Source organism: Panicum virgatum, chromosome 8K, assembly GCF_016808335.1.
Source record: "Panicum virgatum strain AP13 chromosome 8K, P.virgatum_v5, whole genome shotgun sequence".
Taxonomy (NCBI): domain Eukaryota; kingdom Viridiplantae; phylum Streptophyta; class Magnoliopsida; order Poales; family Poaceae; genus Panicum; species Panicum virgatum.
In genome coordinates, this window is record NC_053143.1 from 5,135,002 (window position 1) to 5,149,082 (window position 14,081).

A 14,081-nucleotide genomic window follows, 5' to 3' on the forward strand; every position below is an offset into this window, starting at 1 on the left:
GATTAGGATTAGAAATATTAGTGATTTGAATATAGTTTTAGGTGTAGAAATAGTTTTAATAAATATTAGTGATTTGAAAATAAGTTATTTTGATACAAAATCGTAGAACATGTAATTTAAAATATTAGTTTACATACGAATATAATTGAAAATATTAATGAGTTCAAACAGACATATTAGTCTCATAAAAATATTATTAATTGATATTATATTACATAAAAACAGAAATTGTTGTCAGTAATAGAAATTGTAGAGAAATAATTAAGATATATGTAAAAATAGCAGAAATATTTTTTAGCGTTGATTAAATTCTAATGACGAGTAATTATTGTCGTAAATATTGGCAGTCATGTCAGATGATTTGTATTTTCAAGTGTTTTACGGGTCAGGAGAAGTTGGATATGGTTCTGAAGGGGTAGATTTGTCAGAGTTTAGCTCGATCACAAAAAAGTACCCCAAGCTAGAGAGAGGACTTGGATTTCAATATCCAATTGGCTATTTAAAGCTTTCGGCCTTAGTCGAGATGAATATGAGATCTCTGTCATGGCAGTGGTCAGTCGAAGGGAACCAATATTTTGGGAGCTATTGCCGCTTGGAGGGACGCAAAACTGGAGGAACTATGTCAATATAAGTAGTAGCCGAGGCTTACCGCTTGTGTTGTTTGTTCAAACATTCGGAAAGATTAGTTTTAGAACTGAAGCGGGTGGAGATCATGAAGGGCAGGGAGATATAGTATCGGAAGAAACCGAAACGATGCATGAACCTCATGAAGAAGGTGGTGAACTCGAGATTTTAGAAGATGATAGACATGCTGCACACGAACCTCGTCAAGCAACTGGTCAGGCTGATGAAGGGGAAAACATTCCAGAAGATAGTTGAAGAGTTTCAGAGGGAGGGTGAACAACAGCACAATGCAATGAATGATGACTCCTCGGATGATGATGATGACGATGATTATCATGTCCCACACAACTGGTCCAGGTATGATTTTTCAAAATTAAGTGTAAATGAAGGTGAAGCGGTCCCTTGGGAGTACAGGCAAAATGAGGTATGCATCGGTTCGGTGTATGCCAACAGTGACAATATGAAGGAAGCTATAAAACTTTGGTCGACTCTCTCTTTGCAAAGACAGTTCAAAGTTGTTAAGAGCAGTCCGAGAACATATGACGTGCGTTGTGTGAGAAGCGAATGTCCTTTCAGGGTGTACGCTTCTATGGGCAAGTGGCAGGATTTCTGGGAGGTCAAAAAAATTGTGGAGCACACATGCCTGCTTGAGCAATTAGAACCACAGCACCGCAACCTTAGTGCAGGTTTCATAGCTAACTACATGTACCCTTTGATCGTGGACAATCCTAGTTATGAACCTAAGTCAATCATTTGTGCTGTTGAGGAGGAGTTTAAATATAAAATTAGCTACAACAAAACTTACAGAGCGAAACAGAAAGCGCTGCAGATGAGGTGGGGGACGTATGAAGCTTCTATCACAATATGCCGGCATTGCTGCACACTATATGTCTTAGAAATCCTGGTAGCTACTACGACTTGAAAGCAGGTACTCCAACGGTCGTTCTTGGCCTTGGGCGCTTGCATTGAGGTGTTTCCGCACTGCCGGCTAGTCATTTGTATAGATGGGATATTTTTGACAGGAAGGTATAAAGGCACAATCCTCACAGCTGTTGCAGCTGATGGTAATAGACAATTGTTGCCTTTGGCAATTGCCTTTGTGGAGAAAGAATCAGGGGATACTTGGTATTGGTTTTTGCAGAGGGTGAAGCAGATGATTGTCAAAGATGTAGAGAACGTGTGTTTGATTCATGATCGGCACAAGGGTATATTACATGCAATCGATGACATACAGAATGGTTCTACTGAGCGTAGTAGGACTGCACTTTGGCCGGACCTAAAGAGTAGGTTGTGCATGAGGCATATGGGGGCAAACTTTCATAGCCAGTTCAAGAACAAAACCCTTATGAAGCTATTCAAGTGGTTATGCAGCCAGAATCAGGAAAGGAAATTCAACTTCATATTGAAAAAATTGGATGAGCTAACAAAAAAGCAAACGACGGATCTAGCGAAGAGATCTGTCAATACAGAGGAGGACGACCAGGTCTCACTTGAAGACGTGGGCTTGGACGGTCCGAATGTCAGGCGCAAAAGGAGAAGGGCAATTAAGACATTCTCGGAGTGGATTGAGCATGAACCAAAAGAGAAATGGACTTTACTGTTTGATGAAGGAGGTGTTAGGTACGGTTTAATGACTACGAACCTAGCCGAAGTATACAATTGGGTGCTGCGTGGTGTAAGATCATTGCCACTTGTTGGGATCGTGGAGTTCTTCTTGTATCGCACTTGCGAGTACTTTAGGGACCGTTACACTGTGGCATAGAAAGATATGGTCGATAATCGCAAAGTTTACGGATGCAAGGTTACGGAGTATATGGAGGAAGCTATTAAAAAGGCCCGTTTACATCGGGTGACTCCAGTTGGCTCTATGGAACATCGGTACGAGGTGATGTGTAGGGACAAATGCCGAATGGGGGGCCAGTGTGAGAAGCATGTGCAGGAGTGTGTTCTTCGTCCTGATGCTTGTATTTGCTCATGTCATAAGCCAAAGCTGTTGTACCTGCCGTGCACACATGTCATTGCTGCCTGTTTTGAAGCTGGTGGACTACAACCTCGTATGTATGTCTCAAATTACTTCTTGAAGGAAACTATTTGGATGACTTGGAGGCACGAGGTTTATGGGTTCTGCATCCTGGGAGACTTCATAACTGATCTTGGACACAATGCAACTTACATTCTGGATCCAGATCCAGAAATATTTCAAGGGGTGGGCCGACGCAAGAAGAAACACATTAGAAATAACATGTATCGATCGGAGGCTGGTCGAGACGTCCGCCTCTGCTCGAAGTGCCATGAGACGGGTCATACGTACAAGGATTGTATGGCATTGAGTTATGGTGGCCGCACAGATGGAGCGGGCCCATCAGAAGCTGCTCCAAATCCGGCAACGCAGGCAACGGGTTGTCGTGGCCGCCGTCCGAACAACGATGGCCTTATGTGATCGATGACGATTGTCATCTGTGTCATTCTCTATTGAATCATGTTCGATGTTAAATTATGTAATATTAAGAACTAATATGTCGTAAAATGATTTCGTCTTGGAGTACGAATATTTGTTGTAATGTGTGGCGCAAACGTATGTCCAACTTTGTTGCTGTAATTGGAAATTGAAGTTATATGATATGTAATTTGTTGTGCATCATTTATTAGTTTATTACGTTATGTTTTATTTAGTATTTTATTAAGTATTTTTTGTATTACTTAATGTTATTATGCTTAATATTGTTATTTATGTTCTAATTTTTTTTTTAATAAATCTTATTATACAGGTATGGCGCACGAGGAAGGAGCCACCCCTGAGTTGCTCGATGCTCTCATCGACAAGCGCCACCGGTCGTACATGTCTGCGGTCCGTGGCATAAGCTTAGGGACGTTTCGGGCTCGTGTGCCCATGTCGACGATGACGATACACCGTCGCTGGTTTCCTAGGTACGGGTTACATTTGTCACATATTTTAATTGTTTCCGTAACCGTTTGTTCTAACTTGATGTTTCATTTTCGCGATGCAGGCTACGTGCTTCAGGTCTTCTCCCGATTGTGCGACTTGTGGAGGGAAATATGGCCGACCCTACATGTCGACCTAGGGACAGGGCTCCACGGTTTCAGTTCGACATGTCCCTCCTCGCGGCACTTCTCGACCGTTGGCGTCCGGAGACGCACACGTTTCACCTCCCGGTCGGTGAGATGACCACTACTCCTCAGGACATGGCGATGCTTCTAGGCTTGCCGTGTGCTGGACGAGCCGTGGGTGCAGAGGACGTCGGACTCTTGTGGCGCGATGACCTTTTGGCTCGGTTCGCCGGGGTTCAGCGTAACGAGCTAGTGTTGCCGTACCGGCCCTTGCCTGCGAACCACGCACACAGACCGACAAAGAGATGGCTCATACAGTTCAGTGTGAGTACATAAATGTTGAATCTTTCCGTACTTATATTCGTATGTATTTGCATTGACGACTCGTACCATTTTGAAGGCGGACTACATGAGGGCAGACGCAGACGACTTTACAGTTGCCAGGCACTTCGAGGCCTACTTACTGTGGCTGTTCGGCTGGGTCATGTTCTGCAGCTCCCAGGGTGACTCGTGCCCCAAACAGTTCATTCCTTTGGCGAGGTCGATAGCTGATGCTCCACTTCACGAGGTCCCACAGTTCAGCTGGGGTTTTGCCGTTTTGGCAGCGACTTACAGGGGTCTTTGCACAGGCGTGGCGAAGGTCTCAGCAGAGGAGCCCATTTTTATTGGGTGTCCTCTACTGTTACAGCTCTGGTCGTACGAGCACTTTCCCGTCGGTAGGCCAGAGATGGACTTCGAGCCGTATGTCCAGCTGTCCGCAGACCACGACAACGTCGACAGACCTACAATGGGTTCGTTATGGTGCCTCAGGAGGGTACGTTATATCGTTTGTTTTACTTATTGTTACATGCCTTCACAACTGTATGATTTAGCGGTTAACATATTTTTTTCGTTATGCAGCCTTCTTGGGTCGGCGTGCAGACGAGGAAGTCGTACCACGACTTCGTGGGACAGTTTGACGCTCTTGTGGACACGTACGTGAGGTGGACTCCGTACACTACAGCCGACATTTACGCCTGGGCACCGAGCGGTCTTTCTTCCTTATGCCTGCGAGATCACGAGTACTGGATGACGAGGAAGCCGATCCTTTATGACATCCACGTCGAGGAGTACCACGTGAACCGCGTCATGAGGCAGTTCGGTCTCTACCAGCAGACCCCGGTCCCGATTGTGCACTCAGTGGAGGCCCACGTCCATAGGTACCGAATAAATAGTTCTGTTAATAATTCATTTTTTTTATAACCTACCATTTAGCATTGAATCGCTGAAGCTTTGTATTATAGGTGGACACGTCAGGGCCAGCCACCGGCTTGCGGTGGGCCGACAAGGTCCGTCCTTACGTCGACTCTTGGGCCGCGGCCCTCGACGACGTCGTTTTCGAGGATCGGCCGCACAGCGACGAGGCATTCGCAGACTACCTACGGTGGTACCTGCCGAGGACGCGCACACGTGTCGTGCACGTTCCACCAGATGCTCGGATCAATGCTGCATGGGTGTCCGAGACGTACCCCGCAGTTCGAGACCAGAACTTCGCCATAGCGGTATGTTTCTCTGATTGATTTTGCAGTCTACAAAACTGATTGCATATGATGTTACTACTTTCTCGGTTCAGTACGATGTCATACTAGCGATTGAGTCCGAGGCTTCGTCGAGCATGGGCCAGTACCATGACATGACGCCCGTGCAGCACCAGAGCACGCTGCAGAAGATCGTCGACATGTGCAAGCGGTTTCGACGAGCCGTGACATGTCGTGAGGACGACACCTTCCTCCCACCTCGCAGTTCGGGGCCGGTGCCTATGCCCGGTCCATCGTCACGACGGTCTGCACCCGCGGCACAGTCAGGTCCACCGCCACCGCCACCTGACACGATGGCGACACCTTCAGGTTCTGCAGTTCGGCCCACGTACGTGCCACAGCCGGCACATTTGTACTCGGCAGGTAAATCATACTCTAACCTCATGTCACTTACAATACCGTATCATGTAAAACTTTATTCATTAACTTGTACTTCTTATTCGTGTAGCGCCCGGCTCGTCGTTGTTTCCGTCGATAGATCCGTACGGCGCCGGATCTTCGTCTCTTCGTCGTCCAATACACGACTTAGGTACGTCTAAGACGAGTTGTTAATTTGCGATAACAAGTACATACTTAATCGAACATTGATGGATGGAGGTTTGTGAATCAGAGTACCGGCAGGTGGGAGGGACAGACGACGATGAGGAGATTCAGGAGGTGGACGACCTCGCGCAGATGGAGTGGGTGAACACGTTCTTCTCTTCTGCACCGACGCAGGAGGTCGTCGGCACTTCACAGCTGGGGGTGCCCCACTCGCGACGCAGGGCTACAGTCAGGTGGAGCAGACGCCTATTCCTGAGTAGGGTCGTTGGTCCACTCGCGAGACCATCCCGCCGGATCCACTGACGTACTCGCAGCACCACACTAGGGCGGCCCAGGCTGCAGAGCGACGTGGCAGGAGGAGAGGGGGCAAGTGCGGACGCATCTAGTTTACAGGTTGTAGCTTGTTAATTACTTTGTTCCGTCATACTATGTTATGTAGGCCTGTGCAGACTATGATGGGATGTGTCCATTACGTACTATTATGATGAGTAGGCCGGTGTAGTGTTTCGGGCGATGGTATGTGTCCGTGCAATGAAATTATGACGATTAGGCTGGTGTCGTGAAGTGTTCCGGGCGATGGGATGTGTCGGGGCAGTGCAATAATCACGAGTAGGTCGATGCAGTGACAGTACGACGATTAGGTTCATTCGATAATACTCTTGATGCGATACCAGTGAGCGCTGTGGAGCGTGCAAGTGCTGAAGTCATGAGCAGTGAGACGTCGTGTCGTTGTTTAAAGTGGGAGGAGTGAGCGGTGTTGAGCGTGCGAGGGTACAAGTCAAGAGCAACGAGAGGTCGTGTCCGTGTTTAAATTGGTAGGAGTGAGCGCTGTGGATCGTGCGAGTACTGTAGGCTTTTCAGGTGCATTTACACTCCACGCTCCGGGTATCAGACCTTTGTGCGCCTATAAATACTCCGAAGTTTGTGAACTCCCAGCAGCACTCAAATACAAAAGCTCATTGTATACCCAATGTCTGGAGGTGGGTCTAGCGGGAAGAATTACTACAGTTTTGGGAAAGGAAAAGGGGGAAGAAAGGGAGGCCCCATAATATGGGAGGGGCCTCTTGGACCTGATTCCTTTCTGGAACCAGTGTTTGAGTTTCCGCCACAGCACAAGAGTGAATTTACCAATGAAACTCCTCTTCGACAATACGATAACCGTAGAGAACCGTGGCCAAAATGCAGACATGGTGAGGATTGCTTAGTGCAGATGTGCACCGACGGGATGGATGGCGGTCGGCGTTTCTTCAAATGCCCACACGCATGGGTAATACTCAGTTGTTTTATTTCTTTATCTTCATTGAGACACCTTACATGAAATTTGTTTTGCAGTCTTCAGATACTCTAGAAAACTGAGGTTTTACCAGGTGGGTCGATCCTGCACCAATTGATTCAGTTCAGGAGTTCATCGAGTACCTCCAGATAAAGATCTTTGATCTGGAGTGCAAGGTGAACCATTACGAGGAAGTGAGCGAGGGTAACAAAGACGACGAAGATGATGATACCAGCAATGCTGCCGCTTCACAGGATGAACCATGCACTATTCCTTACTGCAACTTCCCTTGTCACAAGAAGAAGGGCCCTGCCCCTCCGGCACCACCGCCTGCACCACCTACAATGGGTGGATACTGCGGAGAAGGCTCAACGCAGTTTGCTACATGGGGGTACGGCTATTAGGACTACCTAGTGCTAGTGACATGCTGCATCGTTGTATTTGTTGTGTTTTTTTTAAAATTACCTAAGGCATGTTTGCTTAGTTCAGAATCTGTTTACCGTAGTTGCAACGGGTTCTGCCATGCCACTAGCACTAGGGCTGTGTGTTTCATTAATGTTGTGTTATGATGTAATTCCTATGGTTTACATTGTCACGATTAGGCCGGTGCCATGTAGTGTTCCGGGCGATGGGATGTATCGGGGCAGTGCAATAATCACGAGTAGGTCGATGCAGTGTGTGGGACCGAAGCCGGCGACCAGAGGGGGGGGGGGTGAATGGGAGCCGATCAAAATTTCTTCCGAAATTCAAGCCGTCGGCCTATGTCCCAAAATCGCCCAAGCCCTCAAGCGTTCTGACCAAAGTTTGGGGTAACTATTGAAAAGCTAACCCAACACAAAAAGGCCTCGAACGAGCGAGCGAACCCACGAAGCAAAACGGATGCGAATCGGGAAAGCTGCAGAACTGATCTGCCTGGACCGGTCTGACCGGTGCGCTGGACCGGTCTGACCGGTGCGCTGGACCGGTCTGACCGGTGCGCTGTACCGGTCTGACCGGTCGTGCCTACCGGTCTGACCGGTAGCACCCAGAAAACCCCCGAGAAATTTGATTCAAACAGTGAATCTCGAGCAAACGACCACGAAATCCGACGAAACTTGGGGGAATGCTTCGCCCCTACCCCGTGAGCATATCCCCAAAAGATCTCGTCCCAAAGATCAACGAATCGTGAGAATTATGGATGAGATCAAAAGGGATTGGTGTTTTCTCAAACACTCAAGAACTCAAATTCGAACACGCCAGTGACTCCAGAGGTTTTAGGTCAGAGTTGGGAGCACGGGAATCACAGCAAAGAACTCGAGGCCTCCTCTCAATCAAGTGTGCCAAAAACGAAATCGAAAATCCATTGCACAAGGCACAAAACCAGGGGATTGAATCAAATCAAAAGCCCAGAGGGCACGAGGAGGATAGGGCCTCCTTTGTCAATCAAATCCCTTACAAGGTTTCAACAATCCATGGACAAAATCAACTCAAACGAGAGGAACAGAGGGAGGGAGACACAGGGGCGGCGGCCTGAAGAAACAGAGAGTCCACGAACAGATTACAAAAGCCGCTATTAACCTAACACAAGTGAAGGGGTATTTATACCCGCGGGACCGGTCAGACCGGTATGCTGGACCGGTCAGACCGGTTGGTTAGACCGGTCAGACCGGTGCCAGGGACCGGTCAGACCGGTTGGCCTGCAGCACCCCCTGTACAACGATCTCATCCGACGGCCGAGGTTCTTTCTTCGAAATGAAGTCTTCTCCGCGATGCCGCCGTCTTGATGGAGATCTAGTCCGCGGTTTTGGAGGGTCCGCGAAACCCGGGTAGGTGCCGGTTTTGAGAAAACCGCCAAAACCTCACGCGCGGGAAGATTCCCGCCTCCACGCCGTGGCCCTAGACGCCGTTCCCGCCTCGGCCTTCTGACGGCCATAGACGCCGCCCGACGCCCGTCACCTCCTCGCCCGCAGCGAGGCCCTAGACGCCGTCGACGCCCGTCGCCTCCGTCAGTCCCGAGATCGACGCCCGTGCCTCCATGACTCGGCGTCTTCAACCGCCATCCGCCTCCTTGGTTTTGTGGCGCAAACCAAGAAACCAAAAACAAGACCTGCATCTAGCTCAACAGGGTATATCATATCAGTCTAGAGCTAGGCAAGTTCAGTTTATAAGAAATAAAAGCATCACCCATGATCTAGCACTAACAAGTAGGGAATGAAAAGCAGTGCTACTCATACTCATACAGGTGAGCCAAAACAGCCAAAACAAGTTGCCAACATTCACTTTTCAATCAATTTTTTTTATATCAAGCAATTCTAAGTGCCAGGGGTTGAAAGCTTGTCATGCTTTACTTAGCAACGAGGCCAAGCCTATGCCAAAAGACAATCAGAAGCTTAAAGCACTCGTTTCAGTCATGCACAGCCTTGCCCGGGTTCTCACAAGTGCAAAGTGAGCCGTCCCGAAAGCTCGATCAGTGCGACAAGCAATCCCACCTGGATCTTTTCAATCCATTTCAAGAACAGTTCAAGCAATTTTATCAGATTTAGATCATTTCAAGTATGAATTGCTGAACGAAAAGCCACACTAACATGAATAAGATAGCAAGGCATATCAACACGCCCTAAAATGCTAGTAGCCAAGACAGGGTGATCATGTTTTCAAATTTTCAAATCAAAATAGCTTAACTCAGATGATGTCATATACACAATGGAGCAAGTTATACATGATCAAGTTTATCAACTCACACTAGCAGGCACTAGAAGAACATAGCAAAGTATTCAAGAATGCTAGTGCAAGTGAGACAATGCAAAATGCAAACATGTACAATGCATATGCGCAATGCAACTACCAAACCTAAAAAAACAAAGAGAAGCAAATAAAATCTACAAAGCTAACCAAAGAAAAGTCAGCAATCAAAAGGGGTAGCAAACCCCAAGCTCCCCTCGCAAGCGAGCAAAGGTGTCCTGCTCTAGCGGTTTGGTGAGGATATCTGCAGTTTGCCTCTCTGAAGGGACATGGCTCAAGTCTATGTGTCCTCTCTCATGGTTGTCTCGCAGGAAATGGAATCGGATGTCTATGTGCTTGGTTCTGGAGTGTTGGACAGGGTTCTTTGCAATGCTAATGGCTGACATGTTGTCTACAAAGATGGGAACCCTACCGAAACTCAAGCCATAATCCTGCAAGGTTTGTTTCATCCAAAGTATCTGGGAGCAGCAGCTAGCAGCGGTAACATACTCAGCTTCTGTAGAAGAAAGCACTACACTAGCCTGCTTGCGAGAGGACCAAGACACCAAAGATGTACCGAGAAATTGACAAGTGACAGATGTCGACTTGCGATCCAACCGACACCCACCGAAATCGGCATCAGAAAAGCCCACCAAAACCAGAGAAGAATCCGCAGAATACCAAAGACCAAATTCAGGGGTGAATTTCAGATACCTGAAGATGCGTTTCACCACCTGCCTGTGGGAGGTGCGCGGAGAAGCCTGGTAGCGCGCACAAAGACAGATGCCGAACTGGATGTCCGGTCGCGTCGCCGTCAGGTACAGGAGTGAGCCGATCATGCTCCTGTACTCTTTCTGGTCCACCGCCTCGCCGTCCAAGTCCTCATCAAGCGCCGTAGATGTGCTGATCGGAGTCGGCTGAGGAGACAAGTCACTCATGTCGAACTTCCGCAGCAAATCTCTAGTGTACTTGGCTTGATGGACAAAAGTGCCCCGAGGAGTTTGCTTGATCTGCAGCCCGAGGAAGAACTGCAGCTCACCCATCATGCTCATCTCGAACTCCCTGGACATCAGCTCAGAAAACTTGGAGACAAGAGCGTGAGAAGAGCCACCAAAGATAATATCATCCACGTATATCTCAACTAAGAGAAAATCAGTGCCAGATCGCATGAGGAACAAAGTTTTATCCACACATCCCATTTTAAAGCTCTGAGCCAGCAAAAAGGTTTTCAATCTATCATACCAAGCTCTAGGCGCCTGTTTCAAACCGTAAAGAGCTTTCTGAAGTTTATAAACACGGTTTGGAAACTTGGGATTTTCGAAACCAGGGGGTTGCTTCACATAAACCTCTTCTTCGATAAAACCATTCAAGAAGGCAGATTTCACATCTATTTGGAAAACTTTAAAACCCTTGGAAGCAGCAAATGCAAGAAAGATTCGAATAGCTTCCAAACGAGCAACAGGGGCAAAAGTTTCCTCAAAATCAATACCCTCTTTTTGGCAAAACCCCTGGGCAACAAGACGAGCCTTGTTTCGAACAACCAACCCATCCTCACCCTGCTTATTTTTGAAAACCCACTTCGTTCCGATGGGATTACAAGCAGGTGGAGGCTCGACCAGAACCCAAACTTGGTTTCTTTCAAAATTCTCAAGTTCCTCATGTATGGCATTGACCCAATTAGAATCAAAAAGAGCGTGTCCAATATCCTTGAGCTCAAAAGAGGCAACAAATGCTGAATGAGCAAAGCCAGCGATACTTGTTACCTTGGACCTGGTGACTCGCTCGTTGAGATCACCTAGCATCTGTTGAGGTGGATGGCGACGCTGAATGTGTCGCGGTGCTTCCCGTGTCGAAGTTGCCTCCTCCTCAACCAAAGCTGGTGCCTCCTCAGGTGCAGCTGGTGAAGCCTGAGTCACCTCCTCGAACAGCCCCCGGGAAGTAGACGTAGTCGGGTCGGGGCCGTCGTCATCATCCGAGCTCGTGGGAGAGATAGCTGGGTCCACAGCACGCGTGGTAGCCACAGCGTCGCCATCTGCAGCTTCTTCCTCCTCATCTTCAAAGATGGAGGTGCCGAGCTCATCATCTCCTGCAACTTCAAAGACAGAAGAATTGCACGGTGCAGTCTCATCGAAAGTGACTTCACAAGTCTCTCTGACGATGTTAGTATCAATAATCAGCACACGGTACGCTCTAGAGTGAGAAGCATAACCGAGAAAAATACCATCAGACGAGCGAGACTCAAACTTATCAAGATTTCCATCTTTCAGCACAAAGCACCGGCAACCGAAAACTCTGAGATGGTCAACACGGGGCTGGCGTCCAAATTACAACTCATAAGATGTCCTGTGCATGAAAGCACACAAGAAAATGCGGTTGGACACGTAACAAGCGGTGTTAACCGCTTCAGCCCAGTATCTGCGAGGAGTCCTATGCTCATTGAGCATCGTCCTCGCCATCTCAACCAGCGTCCGATTCTTCCGCTCTACAACTCCATTCTGCTGTGGAGTGTAGGGAGAAGAATACTGGTGTTCAAGCCCTTGATCACTGCAAAAGGCGTCAAAACGAGCATTTTTGAATTCTGTGCCATTATCACTGCGGATCGCTCTCATGGCCTGGGGTAACTCGTTTTTCAACCTCAAGATCAAGTCTCGAACAAACTCGAAAGCCTCATCCTTGGTTCTCATGAAAAAGACCCAAGAATAGCGAGAAAAATCATCCACGATCACAAGAACGTACCACTTCCCACCAACAGACATCACCCGAGAAGGACCGACAGTGTCCATGTGTAGCAACTCTCCAGGGTGAGAGGTCATCACCTGATTAACAGGTGGATGAGAAGCGGCAATCATCTTCCCGTGGCGACACGGATGGAAAACAAGGTCCTTTTCAAACTTCAATTTGGGCAATCCTCGGATCAGGCCAAGTGAGCTCAGTCTCGACAACAAGTCAAAGCTCAAATGTCCAAGTCTCCTATGCCACTTCCACATATCAGAAGAAGGACCAGCCATCAAGCAATGAGAAGGGCCAAAAGGAGTTCCAGAGAAGTCAACTAAGAAAACTCGATCACGAGGTGTAATCCGGCAAACCAAATCTCCCCTGGAATCCAAAACACGCGAACAGCCCTCCTTAAAGCGAACCTCAAACCCCTCATCAAGAAGTTGCGATACAGAGAGCAAATTAAAGCCAAGATTCGAAACCAAAGCAACTTCTCTCAGGGTAAAGCGATCAGAAACTCAAACAGCGCCAAGTCCACGTACCTTTCCTCTTCCATTATCCCTGAACACAATGTATTCTTTTGAGCGCATCGGGGTGAGGCTGGAGAACCATTTGTCATTTCCGTTCATGTGGCGCGAACAACCGGAGTCCATGATCCACCTGTTCTCCAAGCCTCCGACCTGCACATCAGTAGTGAGACAAAGGGGAGCAAATGTCTCAACACTGGGGTTAGCAAAGTGAGAAGCAAACCAGTGTCGAGCCATTTGCTCTACAGAAGGGTTAGCAAAACTAGACAAAGCGTATCCCCCGTCCCGTCTACCGCGTGACTGACGAACACCACCGCGAGGAAAGCGTGGAGTCTCAAAACCTCCTCCAAAGCCTCGGTTCTGTGGTCCATAGCCGTACTGAAAACGACCAGGAGCACGGCCGGCAAAGCGACCACCCGCTGGAGCACGGTAGCCACCACCGTCTCCCTGACCTCCACCTACACGGCGCGCCCTAGCATCTCGCCTATCACCACGCCGAGAAGGACCATGCACCCGAGCAAAGTACATGTCCGCGTTCCGTCTCTCCTGCTCTCTCCTCACAGCCCGCTTCCTCCTGAAGCAAAACTCCTCCAGGTGACCTTCCCTGTCACAGAACTCGCAGTGGTACCTCACCTCACGCTTGGGAGGTGGAGGCCTAGCCTGCGGACGAGGAGGAGGAGCCCTCTTCTTCTGGGCAACCTGGGCTGTGGCAGCAGGGAGCGTGTCAAGGGAATTCCTCAGCTCATTGGGCTTTGGAACCCAAACCTGCTTCTGCGGAGGTGCTTTCGGTGGTTCTTTAAGCACACCATCCGCGGGGTCAACAAGCGAAGGCTGCGTGCTCGTGCTAGCAATGTTTCCAGCAGCCTTGCCGATCTTACCATACAACCTGTCAAAGTCTGACTTCGTGTATGTGTAACCGACCCCAAACCCATCACCACGCTTGAACTGCTTGATCATCATGCCCAACTGCGGCTCACTAGCAGAAACCCAACTAAGAATCGCCCTAAGATAGGTATTCTCATTCTCCAGGTTGGCTTTCTCTACCGCAAGATT